The 23,469-nt window shown below is 46.2% G+C and overlaps 1 long non-coding RNA gene across 1 annotated transcript; it reads left to right on the top strand.

The window, feature by feature from the left end:
• Nucleotides 1–442: 442 nt before the first annotated feature.
• On the top strand, nucleotides 443–23,469 carry LOC120846522. The gene is made up of 3 exons (XR_005717047.3): nucleotides 443–1,116; nucleotides 13,410–13,508; nucleotides 20,634–23,469. It is a non-coding gene; the product is annotated as an uncharacterized LOC120846522 (long non-coding RNA).

Here is a 23,469-nt window from a genome sequence, read left to right as displayed (position 1 = left end):
AAATGTTTTAAAATGCAATTGAAAAGCACCTTGATTTGGCCTCCCGTGTTGCAGCGGTTGAAATGGTCGTATATGGCTAGCAATACTTGGCGTAAAAATTACAACAGACCTATTTAAAAGCAAAATGAAAATATCACATTTATAGTGCGTATGGGTATAGAGATGAAGTAATCGAACTACTGTACTCAATCCTAACACTGACCTACCTATAAGTCGTGACCAACACGCTGGAATCTAAACCTCCGTTGGCGTTCCTCCAAGCGTGAGGATACACCATGCAATCAGCCAGCACCAACTTCCCCGAGGCACATCGAAGCGAGATGCATAAAACTATAGCCGGGAAGTGACGTCACTGGCGATAGCTCGTCATCTTCTCTCTCTCTCTCTCTCACTCTCCGCATCCTCCTCACCCGAAACGGTTTCAAGTTCAGGGCTCTCCCCCTTGTACTCCGCGGGCAGCATCAGTCAGAGCGGCTGCGGTGTGCGGATCTGTTTCACGCGACCACTCGCTCCGGAGGCACGCTCGCAGCGTCGGCGCAGACCCCAGGCTACGTCAGCGAGAGGCAGAGGAATCCACTTGTTTATCCGCCGAGGTCTTGGCCTTTGTTCTTCGAGCTTAGAGGGTAACGTCACGTTTTTTTCTCCTCCCCTTACATCTGCCGTCTCTGCGTCAGCTGTTTGTGCCAGAGCCTGGAAGAGTCCGGAGAGACATCAGGGGACAGCGGAGCAGACAGACCGGCCAACGTCGAGAAGAATTACAGGGTGTCACTTGGTTGGAATCAAAGGCTGAACAAGTGGAAGATTACTGGATGGCGTCAGCGAAGCTTTGGTAAGGCTTCTAAAGGACCAGAGAAGGAGGGACGACGGTCGACAAGCCGCTGACAAACTGCTGAGAGGCCGCATGAAGATGGAAGGATGACTCTCTAAGAAGAGCTTCGATCAGGATTTAGATAGTTGTCACAAACCTAGTCGGAAAATTCTGTCTTAAAGTTGTAAGAACTCGGGCACTGTTAGAAGAGTTTTGGAACGTTGGCAACGGAACCCTAGTGAACATCTGGAAAGGTGTCCACAACAGCCAAGGAAACGCAGAAGCGCCTCCGAGGACCAGAGACAAGGGTGGGTTCATCTTCCCTTCGCTCAATCTAAAATGTTCTTGTGTTTTTAGATAAGGCAAGGCGTTATGGTACTTTGGTGCCTGCTCCTGGAAACAGGCATTGGCTCTGATGGCATTTGACGAGCCACCTCATTATAAAAGCCCATAATGGAATTTGAGCGAGTGTAAAAAGCGATGGAACTATATAGTCTCCCCCTTGTCGCTCTATAAAACCCAATTTAAAAGCAAAAAAAAAAAAAAAAAAAAAAAAAAGATTACGTCTTTTAGCAGCCAAAAGCACGGATATTGGTATAATACGGCCTTGTGGTAGACATTATAACGCAAAGTGCACTGATAACACTATTTTTACATAGAGAAAATACAAAAATCTTTGCTTGGCGCACCGCTATGCATTAAATAAATATATATCACGTGAAAAACCGTGACATTTCGCACATCTCTAGAATTTTCTGAACAGTGCTCTTCTGACTGTACTTTCTTAAAAGCTGACTTGCGACAGGTTCGTCCAATCACGTGCCAAAGTGACGAGCTGACACTTTCTTCGCACATTGAACTCGTTTTTCTTATTTATTTTTGTTTTGTTTAGCAACCTCATGCTGGGTCATTTTGCTTCGTGAGCAATGAAAAATCGACCATAGTCTGGCAACATATAATTTCTGCTGTAAAATTATTAATTCATTTTTTTTTTATTGGGGCGGGTTTTTAATTGGCGGTGGTTCGCCTGTTCTTGTCCTCTGACATGAGCAAAGGATAGAAAGGGGACGGGTAAGGATGGGTGCATATACAGCTGGGTATGGAAGAAGGCTGCTTCGTCGCGAGCTTTCTTCCTCCGATAGCACTTCGGCGTCATATGAGCTCGTGCAGTCACAAGCATGACGGAAGGCAACGAACGCGTGCAGGGGTCTGAGCTTGCCCTTCAGATCGGATGCTGCAGCAATATAAAATGGGCTTCAAGTCGCGGTCATTTTATAAGCAACTTGGTACTTTGACGTCCTGCCAAGGCCGCATATTTCGGCCCCCAGGCTGCAACTTTTTCACTGTGTCGGTGTCTTCCTCAATACGGAAGGTCTGGCCAACGCGTTTTCAGCTTTCTTTTCGATCTCACCACTACTACATCTCAATATTGAGGTCGCTGATTGTTTGCTTTGCGACCCTGCTGAGTGTGAGCCGAGGAACGTGATACGACGTGCTAACTTCAAAGGGACACTGACCCCCAAAAATGTTTGTTCTATTTTTTGCCAGGCGATTCATTACGGTGTCTGAAGACTACTAAATAATATTTTGCTACAGCGTTACGTATTTTTTAATAAAGTAAAAAAACGCAACTGCTCTAAACCGAAACTGAACTGGGGAGGAAGAAGAAATATGGAAGAGGATGGAGTTGGCAGAAGTCACGTGGTTCTGGAACTATTCCTTTCTTCAATCAACGTATTTGCGGCTTTTTAGTAGCCATAAAAAAGGGGTATCATATACTCCTCTTTTTTTATGTCGAGTGTGTGTTTTCGATGACCCGCGACTATAATTTGTTGGTTGTGTCTGAATTATATAAAACGGCACATGACCACGGAGAAGAGAGTGAGCACGACTAAAACCGGCCAGTTCTCGATCGGCGGTTTTCGGCGGAAAGAAAACGAATTTCGAGGCGCAAATTGTGTTCCTGGTATGTACAAACAAAAAGCGCGGCGAGCATAAATTCCTTGCCAGTGTCCCTTTAATGTCGTTCTCTCTCAACTGGACAAAAGATTCTGCATTATTTAAATAATTGATCGACTCTTCAAATGTTGCTCTGTCTACCCTGCCAAAAGCCGTGCCCGACGTTATAATGGTGGTACCACGCAACTTATTTACATAAAAAAAAGACTTAGCATCTGCTACAGCACAATTGTATCACTAAAAATGGGTTTTGCATTTCGCCCTGTAATATGGGAATTTTTTCGTTCCATCAGAGCAAAAATTTCGGAACTTTTGTAAGGGCCGCTAGAGGGCTCGGACTTCCGAAAAAAAGCTCGGCCAGCATTACGAAGACGCGATGAATAAATATACAAATGACCTGCTGATTTGATATCATCTCTGCTGATAACTGTAAATATATTTAACACAATTTCAACATATTTGGCGGTTAGTTTGGTATTTGTAGTCTGTATTGACGCCAGGTGCACCCCACATACAAGTTTTTGATCTCGAAGACCTGTGGGCGACAGAGATACATTATGGGCGAGTTCAACTGGTGAGTGTAAAGCAATAGGGAAGCGCTTCGTGCTCATGATTACTGTTTAGAGAAGGTGAGCTTGGTACACCATGGTCAAAAAGATAACAAAAGTGTCACAAAAATATTTTAAAAAATCTACTAGGGGATTATAATAAAGCGACGAGATGCGAACGCCCATTAATAAAACGCTGTTTTAAAATGAGCTGCAGAAGGGATATCAAATGCTGGTTTGCACATTAAACAAAGCGCACATGCAAGCTATTGTAGGCGGAAGTTCACACTGCCAGACAGTGAATTATGTGCACAACGCGCCTGCCAGTGCACAAGGGAATAGATTACGCGTTCAAAAGTGCAGCTTGCTCACGAGTGCATATACGTTCAACTAATTAAACGAAGCACGAGGTGGATCGCCACGTTCATCGTCAAAGCAATCTTTCGCCCATTTAAAAATAATTATATAGAAAACCTAGGAATGTAAAGCACATATGGCGCACCGCAGCATGCTCTGCGTGCAAAGAAAAGACACAATAAACTATCTAAAAACGACAAATGAGGATTATTAGAGGACGGAGTGTCTGCCGTAATGCAAACTAAAATGCAAACCTCCCGCCAGCAGAGTGTTGCATCGTTACATTGGTGGCGGCGCTGGGGCCTAATTACACATGCGACATCTGTCCCGGGCCCGGGCAGGAATTGGAAGTCGCTGGAGCGGAGAAAGCACCATGCTCGGAAACATGTGTCCCAGTGTTGAGGTGAACAACCGGCGATCGCCTCCTCCTCCTTTCCTTTCCAGCCCCGCTCATTAGGTAGTCCTGGGCCTTCTGTTCCCTTCCTTGCTGTCATTGCCGATGCTATTTTCGGTATTGCCGAATTCATATGCTACGTGGCGTTTCGTGCGTGCAGTTACTATGGGTAGGGGTTCCCTGTCGGAGTAGTTTTAAACGCCAATTCGGCGCTCATTGTAGTTTACTTATCTCAAACGCATAATACCCCCCAAAAATCACATTCTTCCGAGTAACGTTTTTCTACGACTCCAAAATTGCATGTTAATTATGGTCGATCTTACACCATTTTAAAAAAAGTGTTCGCACTCCAGTAGCTGCTGGGACAAGTATCCAAGCCTGCATATTTTGGGAGTGCACTTTGAGCATGCATTATGCACGAGTGCTTCGTTAATAGGGACCTTTAGCAAACCATTGCCGTGCTCCGCGTACCGCACTGCCGGAGCCTTTGAAGCATGCTTCAAAGGCTCCGGTAGTGCGGTACGCGTAACTCGGTAACGGTTTGCTAAAAGTCCCTAGTGTTCGACGCGAACCAGTATCTAATCGCACGCTTCGCGCAGAAAGAAGCGCCCAAAATATGGCGACCGTTGTTAGTGTTGCTCGATGAGACTTTTGAAAAATGGTCTATTACGAAAGATGGGCGCTGTCATGGCATCCACTTTTATCAAAGCGCTGGCTTCAACACCTTTTAGACCGCTTAGGGGCTGGCACAATGACGTGCCTAGGCCAGCTTCTGTCAGAACTGAGAAATACAAACTGGCCCATTGCCTTGAGAGGACATTGACCATATACCCGCTTCTGTTAACCATCCTGCTGGGAGAGAGGATTGTCATCTTGGTCTCAAATATCAAAGTTTTTCCTTCTCACATTTTTCTCATTTTATCCAAAATCCTGGAATACTATATGCTACGGATCCATTCAAAGCTTTCATCCTTCTTAAAATGTTATATAATTTCATCGGTTAGGGTTCCGTCAGTAAGAATAATGATGGGAGCGGACTGATGGTACTCTAAGTTTCACTTAAGTGTTTAACGCTACTTAGTTGAAGCACGCAATGGAGAAAACAGAGTTTTGTATGGATTTGTGATTTATAAGCGAGCAAATTAAAGGAGCAGTGCAACGATATTCAATTGGAATGTTTTGCTCTCTACACGAGCTTACTGGCACACCTGGGACTCAAAAATGCTCACACGCAACGCCATTGGCCAAGAAACTCCTTTGTTGCGGTGTAATTTTAAGGACAAAAGCGATCATTTTCATTCAATCTCTCCTTTGCAAAATTTGATGACGTAACTCGGGGATCGCAGTACACCCAAGTGACGATATTTGAATGCGGTTCATAGATTGGATCCGAGCATTGCGTGGGCACTCGACTTGGGCTCGTGATAATTGCTAGCTCGGGAAGCATTTGGCTTGTGACCCGTGTCCAATCGCTGCAACGACGACAACAGCCGAGCCATAACAATGTGTGGAACTCAGCGCGTGTCCTGCGCTTTGCCAACCCCAGCGCGTGGCTATGATCAACACTGGCGGCATATAATCGGCTCCAGATCACGTGGCCGCTTGTTCTAGCTGCGAGTTGAGGGGGTGAACGCTGCTCGTTTTTCTTTAATTTTTTTCTGGGACTACTATTGCGTGGGGTGAAAAACGAACGCGTGTTTCATAGGTCATTAACGTTTGGGATCCGTTTTAAGCGGTATTTGCGCAAAGTACAAAAATTGTTGCATAGCTCCTTTAAGACGGTGTATGAATCAAGCATCCGTTTCTGTCTCGCGTACATCCTCCAGCCCAGCGATGTTTGCAGGTTTCTCTTCTCTGCAGGAGACAGAGTGGCGGATACCAAATTTCCGGTTGTCCCATCTCCGACAAAAAGCCTGAGAACCTCGCCTTGTTTGGCTCGGTGCTGATAAAGGGTGACGCATATGGCAGCGAGAACGCTAATCTGTGTCGGCCGATATGCGACCGTGGAAATGAAGCCGAGAGCCCTTTTTCTCGCGTGTACATACAGTTTAAGGGTCAACGCATGCCCCCAGAAAATGACAGTACGAACGCCAGAAAGCTGCACGTAGCACAAAGAGCGCTGTAAACGATTTTGAAGCGCTGACCACTCGCGCAGTCCGGACGATGGCGTCTGCTGTCAATTTTCAAATATCTCGACTGCACTGGGACGGATATGTGATATATATTTCACGTTCAACGGCTGCAGCCGGCGTCACTGTTCCCTATTGTCTCTCTTCCTTTATCAAAACCAGTGCACTGGGCAGTAAAGCAGCTAACAAGCACAAGATAGATCACACTTCTTTTTAGCGATAGCGTTCGTTCCGCTGAAGCACGTTTCAAAGCCACAATAGACCTTTCCACTGATTTCTATGTAAAAATTTGCTGGATCCCATATCCCCGCTTGGTCGGTGCAGCAGAAGTGAGGCCATCGGAAGTTCCGTATCGGTCATTTTGGGCCTGTGTAAATTGGCCGGGTGCAGAGGCTGGGTGGCTGCGTGCTCTAAGAAAGACACATTTTTTGCTCGTTCGTTGTCATTCGCTGAAAAAGCTTATGAAAACCATTTGTAAACGGTCGTAACTGCCTTTACGAACACCGTAAAATATTTACGAATGCGCAGCAGTGCAGGAAAAAGGCAGGACTTGTCGAATGCAAGTCTCGCGGTTATGCGGCGTGATAAAGGTCATGCAACGAGGTGGTGCGTCTCTTTGCCTTCGCACGCTTGAATTCAGATCGAGAATATATGCCATGTTAACCATCCTAAACAATTCATAACTGCAACCTGCGTGAATGTGTATGTGACTCTGGGGCAGCGTTTTACTTTACTTCGACGACTGTATTTGTAACTTGCGGCACTCACGGGCCAAAAACAAGTTGGCTTAATTAAGCGGAGTACGAAAACCTACCTACCGGGGGGTTCAGCGCTACAAAACTGCGTTGCTCCATGTGTGTTGCTATGTGACGTGAGTAATTATGATCTACATTCAAGCAGATTTTGAACTTAGTCATGATTGATAGTGCATGATAGCAACCACTGACTTTTTTTTTATTTACTGATAGCAGCCACTGGTTAGGAGTAGTAACTCGCCAGAACAGATGGGCAGTCCAAACCTCCGCGACCGATACGTATGCACCAAAGAGATGTACGTGCGTCAAAGCTTCAGAGCTTTCATTGAAGGGTTCTCACATACACACGCCATCGATTCTTGATCGGTATCCAATTGCGTGCGAATTCGCATTGACACAGCAATTCGGCGTTCCATTGTATATCCTTTGCTTATACCACCTGACCGCGATACAAGTTCGACGAGTTGTACCATTTCCCTGTGGTGATTTGCTTTCGTAAGCATTTACATTGGTTCTTAAAGGCAGCTACGACCGTTTACAGAGGGTTTTTAAAGACTTCTACGGCGACTGACAACGAAGGAGCAGAAAATGTTTCTTTCAGCACGCAGCCGCCCAGCCTCTGCAGCGCTTCAACCGGCAGAGTTACACAGGCTAAAGATGGCCGATTTGGAACTCCCGGAGGCCGCATTCGCGGAGCGGAGAAGCGCGACCTAGCAAATTGTCATATTGATCAGTGGACCGATTTCATTACGCCAACGCTGCCGCAATGCATCGTGCACTGATGCCTGCCTCCTATGAACTACAGCATATCCTCCTCTATGCTCACGAAGCCTGGTAGTTCGACTACAAAGCCCTAGAGTGCCCGGTCGCAGATTTGGAGCGCGAGGACCTGGTAGCACAGAGCATCAAAGAGCCATTTTTCGGGGAACCTGGACGTCATACACCTCTTTTTCACCATTTCATCACGCTTCCGGTCACAGCCACGTACGAAGAGTCGGCTCAGGTGATAAGAGGGAGGCGACTGATTGGTCCAGCGGGTGAGCGGACGAAGTATTTGGGTACAAACGCTATTATCATCATCCCACAGGGGTAACATTTCGGTTTCGCCCGCAAAGCGAAAAATTTGTATCGTTACATAAATATTGAGCAAAAAAAAATCCTTTTTAAGAACATTTATTTGGAAACATACCTGTCCTAACCAGATAGAAAAAGGGTCATTTTTCCCCTAGGTTTAGTGTTTTTCAAGGGACGCGATGACTCCAAGCTTACACCGTGATGTTTACGTACACCACCGAAATGTCGCTGGCATTCGATAATCTTGTTCGTGACGTCCCATTAAGGAACCATAAGCGGGAGCCACCTAAGCATGTCGTTGCATATTCTGTCTGTATCCTTCGCTGCCATCTTAGTTTGAAGGTCAAGGGTATATATATATATATATATCAGTGTACCAAAGCTAGACAGGTGCACATCATTATGGGGCCGGAAATACGGAGCGCATCCTTATCTTGTTTGTTTCGCTTTCTACAATGCCTGCAGTTGATTTGCATGAACTGTTGATTTGTTGACAACCAATAAAGATGAACAAATCTGTCGGCATTTTCAAAAAAGGAATCGTGACGATCTCGCCAACTCTGCAGACCAGGCACGTAGCCAGGATTTTGTTTCGGGGGCGGGGGGGGGGGGGGGCTGCTTATGACAAAATGCTGTATGTGGGGGAGAGGAGGTCCCAGCAAAATGGAAAATTTCGGAAAAGGGGGGGGGGGGGGGGGGGGCCTTAGCGAAAACTAAGACGTTTGAAATATACCACATTCTAATTTGAGTGTATTTGAAGTACAGCTCATTTTTCTGAATCTCGAGACAGGAGGCTCGCCCCACTGACCTTGGAGGGGAACTCGGTGTCTCTTGCGACAGAGTAAAACCAAGAGAGACCAGACCGGTTTTTAAGCCTCTTGCGATCTCTCAGGACCAGCTCCGCTGCAACGCATCCAGTCCTAAGAAGTCGCAAAAGGCTCGAAAACCGGTCTGATCTCTCTCGGTCTTACTCGGTCGCAAGAGTGTGAACGGCTCTTTATATAGACCTAGAGCCACTAAATAAGCTGCGCTTAGAGTATCGGCACTCCGTTCCCCGACATTGTTGTGGGCGCCGCCATTTTGGCTCGTATGCAGAACTGACGCAACGGCCGATCGTCATGATTCAAAAGTGCGACTTCCTCAGCATTAGATCCGGTGTTAGGAAGGTCACGTAATATTGCTTTGCTCTGTCGCGAACGGTTTAAACATTTGTGGAGGGCGGAAAAGCATTTCCTGTGATTTCAGATAAAGCCTCAGATAACTGGCAACCATGATTTTAAGCCACAATATGGCCAAGTGTCGTTACTCTGAAGCGTAGCTTATTTAGTGGCACTATATAGACCCTTTCTTCCAGGGCGCCGCCATCTTGAATTGTCGTCACTTCCAGTATGGGCGAAAACGTTGTTTTGCCGTCCCCACGCCAGTGGAAGACACTCAGGATATAAGCATAACCGCCACACATTCTCGTTTTGCCTCAACTTTATTTTTTTACTAGGTGCAGGTTGAAATGTTTTAGTATTTTTTCGTCGCCCCTACCGGATACGCTTATTAGGTGGCTGGGAACGAGAGTACACAGAAAAGGTCTATACTTTGTCTCATCCTACGATGGACTAAAGGCCAAAGCCACGGGCCGCCAGTTCCAATCGCTACACGCTGAACTATGACATGCTTAACATTGATTAGGGGTGGACGAATAATACTCCGAATCAAAATGCGCTGCATCATTTCTATAGCTTCGATACTGCAAAGAGTCTGTACGTTGTGGCTTTCTTTGTGATGTAAAATTGATGAGTCACTCAGTGCTACTCAATTCGAACCACTGTCCTAGTGATCCTAGACGGAGGCACCGACACATGCGTCGAAGCGAAATACCATGCAATTTCTAAGTGGCTTGTTATTGGATCTGGTGGCCCGTAGCTTTTACCTTTAGTCCATCCTAGGTTGAGACGAAGTATAGGCTTACACCCGGCCACAAAAACTCTTGACAGCCCTCCCCCCTGGGTCCCCCCAACGGAGACGGCCGCGTTGTGTAAGCCTTCGAGCAGGCTACGCGGTTTGTCAAGGTGCTGGGTCAGGGCAGCACCAGCACACTACGGGAAATGTCATTTAATCGTCTTTTGTCTTTTCCGTGACCACACGAAAAGTAGTCGCGACATTGCCAAGTTTAACTTTTTTGCAAATGCAGTTCTGTGTATAATATATTGGATGTTCAAGCAAGGCAAGACTATAGTCCTGGAAGCGCATAAAATACCGTATAAAAAAAAAATGGAGATATGCAATTGTTGTTATTTGAAGGTAGGGGTGCTAGTAGTTAAATAGGCTTTTAACGTAGACCAAAACAAAAAACAAAAAAAAAAAAAAAACATTGACGAGCGACGGTGGGCACGAAGAGGTTTTATCGAAGGGGAGTGTCGACACATGACAGATTAAGCGAACTAGAAAACTCAGATCGAAAGTTTCGGGTAATAGTTAGGACGATAGGAAAATAACAGACAAAAAGAGAGGCATGGAATATGAGTAGGCCGACCTCACGCACACGGCCCATTTGAACGGTTTGCAATCCGCGAATCAGCACGCGCTCCCAGGTCTCGAGCACATGCCACGCGCGGAGCATCGCGAGCTGATTCGCCACCAACCATAACGGTCCCTTAACTAAATGTACCTTTACGACCGTGCAAATAGAACCTTGTAAGGCATAGACAATTTAAACTAAATATTGATATAAATTGTACGCGCGATCATTCTAAATGAAGCTCATTGTTCTTTCAGAACAGGAGTGTTGCGAACTAAGAGGCAGGGAGCTTAAATAGTTGACATAAATACAGTGTGTGGACCTCATGGAGGCGTATAGATGTAAGAAAAATTGATGCTTCTTGCGAAGGACTTCACCTTGCGGTTGCCGAAGACTCGAATGATTTCGTAAAGGCATGGAGGCTCGAGGACGACGAAGAAAAAATTTTCATCAAAGCACGGCTCTGACGCCACGCAGCTGCGCATGCGCAGAGCCCAAGACAGGCGTGGGCAAAGGCGTACTTGGGTGTAAGCAGTGTGTGGGCATATACTTTTGTAAGGTCAAGGTAACAACGTTGAGGTACTCGGGCATGGTGGTGTATGTCGAGGGAAGAATGAAGATTGCCTTATTCTTTCCCTGTCAATCCGTTCAACGTAGGTGCGCATACCCGGTTCGGAAGAGGCACCCTTTCGACACGGATTGTAATTTTACTTAAGGAAGAGGCACCCTTTCGACACGGATTGTAATTTTACTTAAGCATTCCTACTGACAGCTTTAGAAGTAAAGGTGCGTATATTAATTAGATGTCAACGGTTCACGTCAAAAAACATTGGCCAGGTGGCGCGAGCCGCCGCCCTATTAAAAGGGTTCCGTCGTATACGCATTTGGCTGACATCCCGGAAACACGTGGCCCCAACTTCTTCGAAGACAGTGTGTCCCCGCAGGCAGATTGCTTATCAATTCACCACCCATCCACTGCCGGAGGGCAGGCGTCAGCCCGGCGGTGGCTTTCGTGTCCGATGTCACGTCATTTGTTTGTAAATAAAGGATGGCCACCGGGCGGCCATCTAGAATTCCGGCTACAGGCGCTTTGCTCCAGGGCGTCGCATAGTTCCGCTTCAAGCGCCGTTGCGCCGTTCATTGTGGGGTGGTCCAGAAAGCGGAAGGAAGGGCGGAAGCTCGACACACTTGGCCGAAACTGGCAACAGGATATGCGGGATCCTATAACAGAACGTCTGGCAGCTCCGGCAAAAAAGAATAAGAGCCACACACCCCTTTCTAACGTGTGCCACCGACGAGTCGGTGACATCCTTAATGCGCAATTGGTCAGAAGAAACGCTCGGCACATTGATTCCCCTCTGCCCACCCTCGATAGTGTTGACACCGGTCTTACACACGTTACCCGGAAAAAGTAACCCTGGTTAAGCAGTATTCAATTAGATATACAAAACGACAAATTTTTCTGTCGGGTTGAAAGGGGATATTTCGCACTGTACATTGTTTGGATTAGAATCCCTACACCTGTTTGCCTAAGTTCTTGATCCACCAATTTTCGTAAACCTGTTAAAGACTTGGTTCGACGATTCCTTCGTATAGGAAACTTGTACAAAGGACGTTATTAGGAAGGGATGGGAAATGGGAAGTGTTACAAGTAATTTGAGTACATAGAAAAGAAATCAGATCACTCTGATGATTACTTCCTAATAAATGTATCCGAATGACTACAAAATTACTTCAAAATTAATCAATTACGAGTAATTTGATTACTTGTAATAAGCGTCGTACAAGTCTGCTCGATACCGCTTTGCCCTACCCCCATCGCAGTTGAGTCATCATTCATCCAATTGCGATGTAACCCTTCCTTGTTTCCTTGTTGCTGTTGTTTTTTCGCGCTTTCTTAAGTTTTTATTTAGACGTTATTTGCGACGGGACCCTCTAATCAATGAATAAGTTTGAATAAGCAAAGACTGTAGGGCAGACGAAATCGCGTACCTTCACTACAATCGGAATATACCTTTTGGTAAATAGAGTCCCTTTCCAAAATTGCGCGCCATCTAGCAGTTGCTGCACCAATTACCGGAGACCACCATTGTTGGGGCACGTATGTACATGCTACACGAGAGGGTGCGAGGGCGAAAAGAAGGGAAACTAGGAAAGCTGAAGCTCTCCACAACGGCTTTTCTTGTGCGCGCCCTTTTTCCCTTCGCGCTGTCTTTCTTATGTTGTATCTGACTATCGCGAAAACGTCACTCGTTATTCTTTTCGGTACTTTTTAGAGCAACTGTAACGATAACTTAATTATTTTTTTTTTGTAAAAGTAACTGAAAAGTGAACGGCAAAGATGCAGTAACTTGTCGGAAAAACGGGCTCTATTATTTTAAGACTACAATTGACGTAAACCTATAAACCCCCCCCCCCCCCCCCCCAAAAAAAGAAAAAAAACTTACCGCTGTAAAGTGCATTTTACTACTGCGCTCTTTTCTTATCGGGCGGGTAAACGTATTCGTTTTGTTTCAATCTGTTGCACACGGCTCACTCGCTCTTTCTTCACCCTTTCCAACTTCCTGGAAACCCCCCCCCCTCCCCCTCCCTCCTCTCCCCCCCCCCCCCCCCCCAAAAAAAAAAAGAAGGAAACAGAAAAACGGCTGCCGGGGACTCTTAGACATATGGCAGTCAATGGCGTAGCCAGAGATTTTTTTTTTAATAAAAGGGGGAGGGCAGAGCCCCCCCCCCCTCCCCTTCCCCGGTATGCTTTGTCGCACTGGTTACGTTCGTAAATGGTTTTTGCGCTTTTTCGGGTGATGCGTTGATGTCCGCAAATTCGGAGCCCCTGGCCGTACCTCATTAGGTGGCCGCTTTTCATCCTCTTGCAGATGAGCCTGTCACTGACACAGATCGAGCTCTTGGTTGCCCTACTGCTGCTCGCGACATCGCTGTCAGTGGGCCGGTCCTGCCGCACAGAAAGGGAACAGGTGACTGGCACTACGCCTCTTAGAGCACCGCTGCCCTTTTCGATTCATCTGACCACTCGAAGATCTCCCTGAAGGGCTGTCAAACTCTACACGAGCATACTTAAAGGGAAGCTACGGAGCTTCTTGGAAAAAATGAGTTAGAAGTGAATTCTAGTGTATTTTTACCCCGTGAACCCGAATACCCAAACCATTTGCTGCGTAAGTATTGTTAAACGCGAGAAAAACGCGAAAGAAAGTCGCTGTCCATGACGTCATCGACGGCTCTTTTGGCTGCCCAAGGCTAGGGGGGCGGGGCTTCAGCCCCATTTTGAAATTGCTCTTGTGGCTCTCCGGCGCGTCGCATTGAAATATAATTTTGATATCTGTTATTCTAAAGGCCAAATGAACGCAATTCAAGCGTTTTTTCTCAAATGTAGAAGTGCCCCATCTTCCCTTTAAGGCCCGTTCACACATGCAGCGGAGCGCTACAAGCATAGCGCTAACCTCGCGCTAAGCGCGTGCTGACGACAGCGTTCACCAGCTTTGTATCGCACCGTCAAAACTGTTGCTCATGGCATACGATAAGTAGCTGATGGCACGTGAGGAGCGCTACATCAGCGCTTCGCTGCATGTGAGAACCGGCCTTTATTCTCTCTTTTTTTTCTGCGCTGCTAAAATCACGGTGGCATAAAAATAAAATGCGACGCATACTCCGTACACAGCATGAAGTAAGCAGTGGCCGACATTCGTACTGGTTCATATATTCCCTCGGGTCGATGCAGTGTGACAGGGATGTGATCCAGCAAGTAGCTGACATATGCGAAGCAATTTCCAATTTGCTTTCGCTATCAATATTCGCATGGCTTCTATCGCTTTCTCTCATTGCACTTGCTGTAGCTTTATAAAGTCCTGAGTATATTATAGGTCTGTTTACCTGTGTTCTTGTTGTTTATGTTGATTGGTGTATTAATCGACAAGTGTCTGCACTGCCACACTTTACAAGCTTTTTTGTTAGAATCCTGTTTCTTTCATAATTAAGCAAGTGTAATGCTGCAAAATACAACTGCCCTATTGAAAAAAAAAACAAAAAAACTTTATGCACGGTTAAGCATTATCAGCGAGTAGCCTAGCCGCAGTCCTCCGTGAATCGTTTTTCAGCAAGTTCTGGAAGCAGCTAGGTCTCGAGGAAACTGTATTCCAGCAGTGCGTACTACACGGACTCTGCGACTGCTTAGGTTCTACACGAACCAACGTGTTGATTTCTCAAGAATATTCGAGAGGCTCGAGACGCAGAATGATGTAATGTCGATGTACCCACGTCTCACTGACACGACTGTCTTCGTAAGATAATATTGCGCTGAAATAACTGGTCCACCTCAGACTGGCAGGTTAAGAAAAACAGGAATATCTCCTCACACAAAGCCATTTACGCTTTCCAGTTTAGCGCAGAAACGCTAAAAAGGAGGAAACCATCAATCCTGGCGAGCGGAGAGATGTCTGGGCTTAGTGGAGAATACAAATCGAGATGATTTAAAGGAGGCACGAAACAATTTTCCTACTTTCGCTAGATACAGCTCAGAATCACTCCCTAACGTTAGTAACCGAATAAACTTGCCTTTGTTTTTCTTTTTAAGCAATGGAAGTCGGCAAAAATATTACAAGAGCGTACGCCGAGGCCTTGATTGTTACGAGCCAAGTCGAGCGCTCACGCAGTTCTCGTGTCCAATCCAGGAGCCGCGCTCGAGTGTCGTCAGGCGGTTCATTTCGATCAGCGTTATTATATTAGCTAAGTTACGGAACTGATAATAGACGCTACTCACAGGTACACAGCGGTTGCAAAAGCATAAACAATAAATTATATAAAGCAAAACACAATAAAATTAACGATGTCAAATACGGCGAAGACAAAATCAAAGCGGTGCTGTTTTGTGCCGGGGTGTAATGTGGGTTACAACAGATGTGAAGAGGAACACTCCTCTTTTCGGGCGCCGAGTGCCGCCTCTCTGTTCGCAAAATAAGATCGCCTAATTCCATGTAAAAAAAAAAAAAGGCTATGTAGTGAAAAAAAAAGAAATGTAAGGAAAATGTGTGACCTGTGTGGCATTTCAGAGAAAATATCTTTCACCAAGTAGAATTGCTCTTCGTTGCTCCATTTCTCTTGCCAGTCTTGGTGTTCATCTTATACGATGCATGCTCAGTATAGACCGACACGCGGAGCGGCTCTGTTTACCAACACGGCCGGAAGGCCGCGCATGCGCGGTAGCTATGTGGGCAAAAGCGGTTCGGCTGCGCCGGCTCCCCGTGTTTTTGCCATTGCGTTGTGTGGCGTGCGCTCGTTGTCGACGTTGTAGAGACGCTTCTAGCTCTATTTGTGAGTCGTATTTCCTGACAACGTATGTCGTATGCTCTACCTGACTATTTGAGCTGGCTACCCGAGCCTGAACGGCAGCGGTATCGAAACAAACTGGGCGTGGACGGCGTTGCCCACGAGGATCCGTACGCCGTAAACAAGGCCTGCTAGAATTCCGAGATGAAGTTGCTGTCACCGAAGTCGACGGCTCCCGTCGTCGTTTATTTAGTTTTTTTTTTTCCCAAGCCAGTTCACTGCCGACAAAGTGCTGCAGGCTAGTGCCACTAAATAAGCTACGCTTCAGAGTAACGACACTTGGCCATATTGTGGCTTAAAATCATGGTTGCCAGTTATCTGAAGCTTTATCTGAAATCACAGGAAATGCTTTTCCGCCCTCCACAAATGTTTAAACCGTTCGCGACAGAGCAAAGCAATATTACATTACCTTCCTAACACCGAATCTAATGCTGAGGAAGTCGCACTTTTGAATCATGACGATCGGCCGTGGCGTCTGTTCTGCATACGAGCCAAAATGGCGGCGCCCACAACAATGTCGGGGAACGGAGTGCCGATACTCTAAGCGCAGCTTATTTAGTGGCTCTAGTGCAGGCGTCCAATTCTCTCAAGGCCTACGATTACTGCTAGTCGGTTTCCGCGCTGTCGCCGGGATCAGCAGACTGTGGGTTTGCGGAAGTGTATTTATTAATTAAATAAATACACACAGCGTCTTTGAGTCAAGGTATGATATTTTTCCTACCATCATGACCACAAGGCATGACAATCAGTAACGCTTTGTCCGGTCTGCAGTCTTGGTGGTGACACGTTACAAGTAACGGCGTTACTTTTTCAGTAGCGTAGTAACCTACTCGTTACTTTTTCGACACAGCAACGGATAACGTACTTACGTTACTATTTCAAGTAACCTAGTAACGTTACTCGTTACTACTTCCCAAGTCTTAAAGAAATTACACTTAAATTTTTTTCCGTGTTTCTAGGCATCAAGCCATGCTTTTCTTTGCGTTTTTTCTCGTGAGTATTTAGGTGAAAACGTGAAAAGAGATAAAGTAATTATGCTCAGTTTCTGCATGAACATAATGTTTCTTGATGTATGAGCTTATGCATACCTGTGTCGTCAAAACCGCAAAAAGTGTTTAATCATAATTTTAAAAAAGTAACGCAGAAATAACGTGCGTGACTTTCTATCAACTGCGGTAACGCGTTCGTTTTATTTTTAGGCAACGTAGCTCAGTAACGCGTACCTTTTATTTGCAAGTAACGAGTAACGTATTTCGTTACTTTTTTTCGGTAACGCCTACAACACAGCCGTTCTGTCGCCGATCCCCTTCTTCTCGGTAGCACGCGCGTAGCGAGCATCCGACGAGCGCTTGGCCGGTGCTTTGTGCGCGAACACCGTGGGAACAAAATCCGGGTGGTCTCGATCAAACGACGGTTTTCCTGCACATAAGCAAGCCTCGGGACGGAGATTGAAATGGAACCCGCACTTGCCTTCAAGAAAGTGCTTGCCGCACAAACGGTCGTTCGCGCGAGGCGACCATTCTTTTCGATTCACGGATATTATCCACCTTCTATGCCTTTCAGAGTCTGCCGGGAGCTTGTGGAAACTCACTCCACTATTTTTCTTGTACATTCCGGTGCAATTAAGGGCAACACAGCTTCGCGGCATGCTGAAATGCCATGACGCCCATGCGAAACGTGCGCCCTTTTGCCCAAACAACCCGGCTCCGGCGCGATCGCAGCGCCGCCGCAGATCCGTGATGTCAAGCCTGCGTGTCGGTCCATAGATGAAAGCAATTCAGACATTTCCTGCCTATAAGCTTTGACTGAAAATTCAGAAGCCAAAAAAACGTTCGATTTCAATAATCTATATGCTACACAAAAAAGATGCTAACACCAGAACAAAAACTAGGTATATAAAATTCTGCAAAATGTACAACTGCAAAAAAAAGAAAATTAAAAAAAATCCGTTTTACACTAAATTGGAGAGGAAATCATCGCATATCATATCATATTCAAACTTCATTTTCTTAATGCTCGCATGTAAGGAGAGAAAGGCAACTATTCCTTTACAAGAGCCAAACGAAAAAGAAAATCACTGAAGCGAGACTACGTAAGTAACTGACCGCTCCCAAACGACATTTCCGCTTTGAATATTGGCTTCTGCCGCTCACGCAAGTCACGCTTTTTCACATGAGTTTGAAATAGAATTGAACTTATTCTTTCTCACAACAGAGCAGAAAACAAAACAGAAGAATACGACCATTTTTACGCCGAATAAATCATCTCTGCCGCGACCGCCAGGCCTCTGCCAGCCATCGGATGGCCGCGCTATAGAGTTACTCTATATATGGTAGCAGAGTTGCGCATAGGTCCGCCATCTTGCCCTCAAAAGCATCCAGATGTTTTGTAGGAAAGCCACACTCATGTCTGCAGGAGTCGAGTACGCTCGGCGCAGCGCCGACGGTGGGCGCTCGTTCCTTCCGCTTTATTTTTGGCAAACGCATTACGCTTTTTATGCACGTGTAAGTAAATGTTCGCGTAAATACGAGCCTTTACACCACGCTCGTGTAAATAAACAAATATTTCAAATAAACAGGTTGCAAAGAGATTGGCGGCAAGCGGCGGTGGCGGCGGTGCAGTCCAGTTCGGCGTTTCGGCTTCTCTGCAGCGCTTGGGTGTTTTTTGAACCTCGTGATCTCGTTCGACGAATAGAGATGCGAGCGGCGCGGGAAAATCAAATGCGCAACTCTGCTCCCCCTTCCGGGGGTGGGGCATTTACAAGAACTTTACCGCGCTCTGCCCTACAGCGCCCTCACCGGCGTGCTTGCAAATCGCGGCACACTCACTGCCACGTGACGGCATATACCTCGCCATTCTAGCACACCCTACCCAGGGATCCTGCAGGGTTCAAACCTCACCCCTGCCGGTTTTGATTTGGATGAGCATCGTACCGGCGTGCGGTCGTGTATATAGAAGGTATTCACTGGACGCCATAGTGAGGGCGCTGTTTAGAGCGCATGCTCAGAACGAGCTCAGATTAATAGGCTGCAAAGATGGGCAATCTTGATGCTGTAAAAGAACTGTGGAAGCGCGCCGTCAGCACGCGCTCAACAGTCGTGCACACAGCAGTGACCACCAGTTATTACTCCACATATCACTAAGCTGCGCGATGCGCGTTAAAGACCCCAGGCTAGCGGTTGTACTGCACTGGCAAAATTGCTCATCTACAGCTGAGAGACGGTCACCTTGTTAAGCAGACCAACTTCAGGCTGTATAAACATACACATAACACAATTACTTTTCCCTTTTATTCTCGCAATATCACCGCGACAAAGAAGCTTCTGAATCAGTGACGATCCGTGCGAGTATACTTGGGCCAGACTAGAACCAGTACGCCTTTGTAAACTCACGAACATGCGAACCCGATGCAGTTCCATGACCCCTACATCGTGATTGAAATCGCAGCGATTTCGTTATAACGGTTTAGATCAAACATTTTCCCCCAAAACAATCCCGAAAATATTTCAATATTTTTTTGTCGCTGGTCTTTATTGTTGGGTGCATTCTATCGAGGTTTATTTTGTATTTAAAGCAAATATTGGTCAGACAAGAAATATTTATATCAGGCAGCTTCTTTTAACATATCTAGTTCAAAAAGGTCCCTCTTTTCTAGCTGAAGTAATTTAAATCGCATAAATGTCATTTAAGTAAAATAAATATGATTTATTTGATCTATTTAAAAACATTATTTCCATCTTGTTCGTGTGGCAGAGGCTTGCTCTCCTTATCTTAGCCTTAAGACATTAAAACCTTTTTCAAACCTACGAGAGTTTCTAAAAATCTCGGGAGGCTATCGTGGTATCCGTCGGGTGCAGGGTGCCCATTTCAGTGACCCACTTGGGGGCGCAACATTTTGGAATAACTTTTAAGACATTAGGGTGTGGACTCATTGAAGGGTGTGGGAGTAAACGCATAACGGTTCGGTAGCAAATTTCAGGGATGGATTCCAGGGAGGTGTATACCGTAGGTTTGTGCACTTTAAGTAAAACGTTCTGGGCTAAGGGGGTGTTAGGTTGTGTTAGGGAGATGGGGGCAGTCTTGTACACGTTACTAAATAAGCAGTTGATTACGATAACGATTACTCGTTGTTAAAATGTATTTTGGTACGATGCGCGGGGAAAAGAATTTTGCAACGTTGAAATTGTTCAATAAAACATTAGTCGCCAGTTAAGCGCCTGTCCTGTGTGTCTATGTTTGTACAAATTTTCCCCAATCTTTCGCGCTTTTAAAAATAAATTTAAATTATTTTATATGAGATTACTCGATTTCTTGTCGGAAAAAGTAGTTGACCGTCACCTGAAGAAGTAACCTTTACTTGTCCGATCCCATCAGTCCTTCAAAAGAACAGATTTTCCTGCCGGTTTGAAAACATGCCTTTCGTGCTGTCAGTTTGAATGCTGTCAGCATTCAAAACTGTTCATCTCAATCCCGAAATTTTGGTAGACCGTCCGTTTGTCGAAGACTCGGTTGGAAGATTCCTTGGTAGGGAACTTGTAGAAACAAAGGTCGCATTAGGAAGGGGAGGGAACGAATAGTGACGGTCACAGGTAATTTTAGTACTTCCAAAAGTAATCGATCTGCTCCTCCGATTACTTCCCAATACCAGTAACTAAGCAAAACTACCGTACAAGTTTGGGTGGGGGGTGGTCGGAGGAATGTATAGATCACTGTTCTCTCGTGTGCTACATCCGGTCTAAGCATATCCGTCGCCTTCGCAGTGCTCTGGCTCAGACGTGTGCTGCGAGGGCCTGGCCTGCGCGCCCATGTTCGTGGACGAGCAGAACAAGAACGCCTTCTACGGCAACTGCCTGGCGTCGCCCGCCGTCGCGGTGCCCAAGACCCCGCGACCAGTGCACCCGGTGCTCCGCAACAGGGACGCTGCGGTGACGCCGTCGCAATGACGGGCCGAAATCCCCTCGTGCCCCCGTGGGCTCCATGCGCGTGTACATGCCATCTCAGTGTTTGGAAGCGAATGAATATGTGCCTGCTGTAACGCTCATCAACGACTCCGGATCTTGTTTTTTGTAGTTTTTTGCAGAGCCGCGATCTCCACTGGGTGCCTTTAATTTTTATTTCCTGTGCTATGTGACCTATAGTTTGTTGTAACGCAAGAACTGCGACAAAACCTCGCCCCCCCCCCCCCCCCCCCCCAAAAAAAAAAGGGGAAAAAAAAAACAAGCAAGAAATTTTCTCAATGTACAGTGGGCAGGGGTTGCCCTTTCGTGGGCGCTAATCTTGAAAGTGGCGCCGGCGGATTCTTTCTTTTCCGCGAAGTCCGGCACACGGCGCGTGCGTATTCAGTGGTGTAGTGAGGCAGGGGGGTGGGGGCTGTAGTATAGGAGATAGCAACCAGCACGGGTTCTTTTGCGACGCTGCACGAAGGAGTTGACGCGAAGGAAAAATGACACGCCAAATAACGAACCATAACTTCTTAAATATCCTAATCACGTCTTCATTAAACAGGATCCTGTCTAATGAAGGCGTGATGAAGATATTTAAGAAGTTATGGTTGGTTACTTTGTATTGACGGCAAGGACAGGGGAAAGAGGCATTGCGATGGCAGATGAGAGAGGGTTCGAGTGAAAACTGCCAATGAACATTAATGGGAATCATGTTAAAAATTCTCACAAACGTAGTCTAGGGAACGGCAGTCTCGTACACTCGAGGAACGCTACCGGAGCCACCTTTTTTTTAATTGGTCAGCTGAGTCCCACAGGGCACTTTAGAAGCACCGAACCGCCAAGAGTTCATCCTCAGTAATGCTTGCGGTTGCTACGGTTGTTTCTGGCTCAATTCCTCGCATTCGCACAAGATGGACTCGAGTGCCCCTTTCACTTCATAGTTGGCGCAGTTCCCGGAGCCTTTCCGACCAATCCGAGAGAGGAACTACAGTGTATATGCGCACACAGAATCGTAGTCGGTACAAACACCGCCTCCGGTTTCCCTAAAAGGGCAGATGGAACGCGAATGGCAGTTGAATGTTGGAGGAGTATAGCCGGATGGTAGTATGCGTGTTGGCCCAGTGGTCCAATGAAATTGCCTTTGCCACGACATAAACTATAGAAAATTCGCGAAACAAGCAGAATAAAATATAATATTTGCATGCCGATGCTCGTTTACTTTGCCCATTTCGCCACGCTATCTGCTGTCTCGCATTATGGTGCAACCTCACCATGCATTACATTTTGGTCCTTTTTTGACAGTTTAAAACTTTATTTCTGTGTATTCTACAGTCATAAAGTGAATTTCAAATTAAAGAACTATTTTTCAACAAGATATTGATGTCATGATATTACGATAATATTTAGTTGTTAGTTTATTATTCAGCTTCTACACACCACGCTTTCTAATACTGAAAAATATGATTTCTCGTGTTATAACGTCCCATCGTCTACGATAATTGACGTGAACGCTCAGTTGAAGATAATGAATCAAACAAGTAAGCGACAAACAATACAAATAATATATATTTTGAAGTAAAAAATAAAGTTTAAAATGGTATTCGTTTCGTGTTATGAAAACGGAATTACGTCAACTAATCAAAATTGCGAGACATTACATTACGAAGCATTCTTCGATATCGAATTTTCCAGAACTTCCACATCGATATATTACACGTGAAGAATGTTATTAGGCGTTAAACTTTTCCCTTTCAGTTACGGCAAGTTACAGTTTCGTAATATAAAATACAGATTGGGACACGTGTTCAAGAATAGCTTAATGTGCAGGAGGCAGTGCGGAAGTGCACCCGCCTGACCAGCCGCAATAGAACCGTTCGGGAGCTCCGATCCGCGTGTAAATTATTCTGCGCAGATGGGAGCCAAATAGCAATAACGTGAATACCCGGCCACGCCGACATTCCGGGTAGCGAGAAGGCGAACACAGCCGCGAGGGATTTATTAGTAACCTTTGAACCCTCACAAATCCGTGTCCGCCCCTCCGATCCCAATCCAGCCCAGGTTCCCATGGACCCATTGGAGCGCAGCGAGGCCACTCGTCCCGCCAGGAAGGCGCGACTCGCTGCTCTCCTTCCCCAGGAGGAATGCCCCTCCCGTCTGAATAACTAGATGGGAGAGAATCTGTTTCCGTAAGCTCCATACACAAACGGCACTGACACCAGTGTGGAGGGCTAGATTTCACCGCCCTATTTCCGAGGATGATGTTGGCCCTAGTCCACTCTGCTCCCGGTGCAAAGTGCCGGCGAAGTGCCATCACAGTATATGGGACTGTCCTAGGCACTTCATACACAGGGCTACACACCTCAATCTAGTCCCGGCGAGCTATCGCCCCACAAGTTACGCGGAATGGACATGCATGCCCACATCCCACAAAGCCACCCGACCACTGGAAACACATTCTCGACTCGCTGCTTGCCTTTGTGCGGACAGCGAACCTTCCCCTGTACGTATAATTTTCTTTCCTTCCTTTACCTTTCTGTTCGTCCTCTTTAGTCCTATCTTTCTTCCCTAAGCCCCCGTTTCAGACGAATACAGTTCAAGCGGAACGGTGGCCATTTCATTTTTCGGCTAATAAAAAAACGTTTCAATCAATCAA

This window comes from Ixodes scapularis, unplaced genomic scaffold (assembly GCF_016920785.2).
Source record: "Ixodes scapularis isolate PalLabHiFi unplaced genomic scaffold, ASM1692078v2 PGA_scaffold0__279_contigs__length_252992795, whole genome shotgun sequence".
In the NCBI taxonomy this organism is placed as follows: Eukaryota; Metazoa; Arthropoda; class Arachnida; order Ixodida; family Ixodidae; genus Ixodes; species Ixodes scapularis.
Note: the sequence above shows the minus strand (reverse complement) of the source record. Positions and strands in the feature narration are given on the sequence as shown.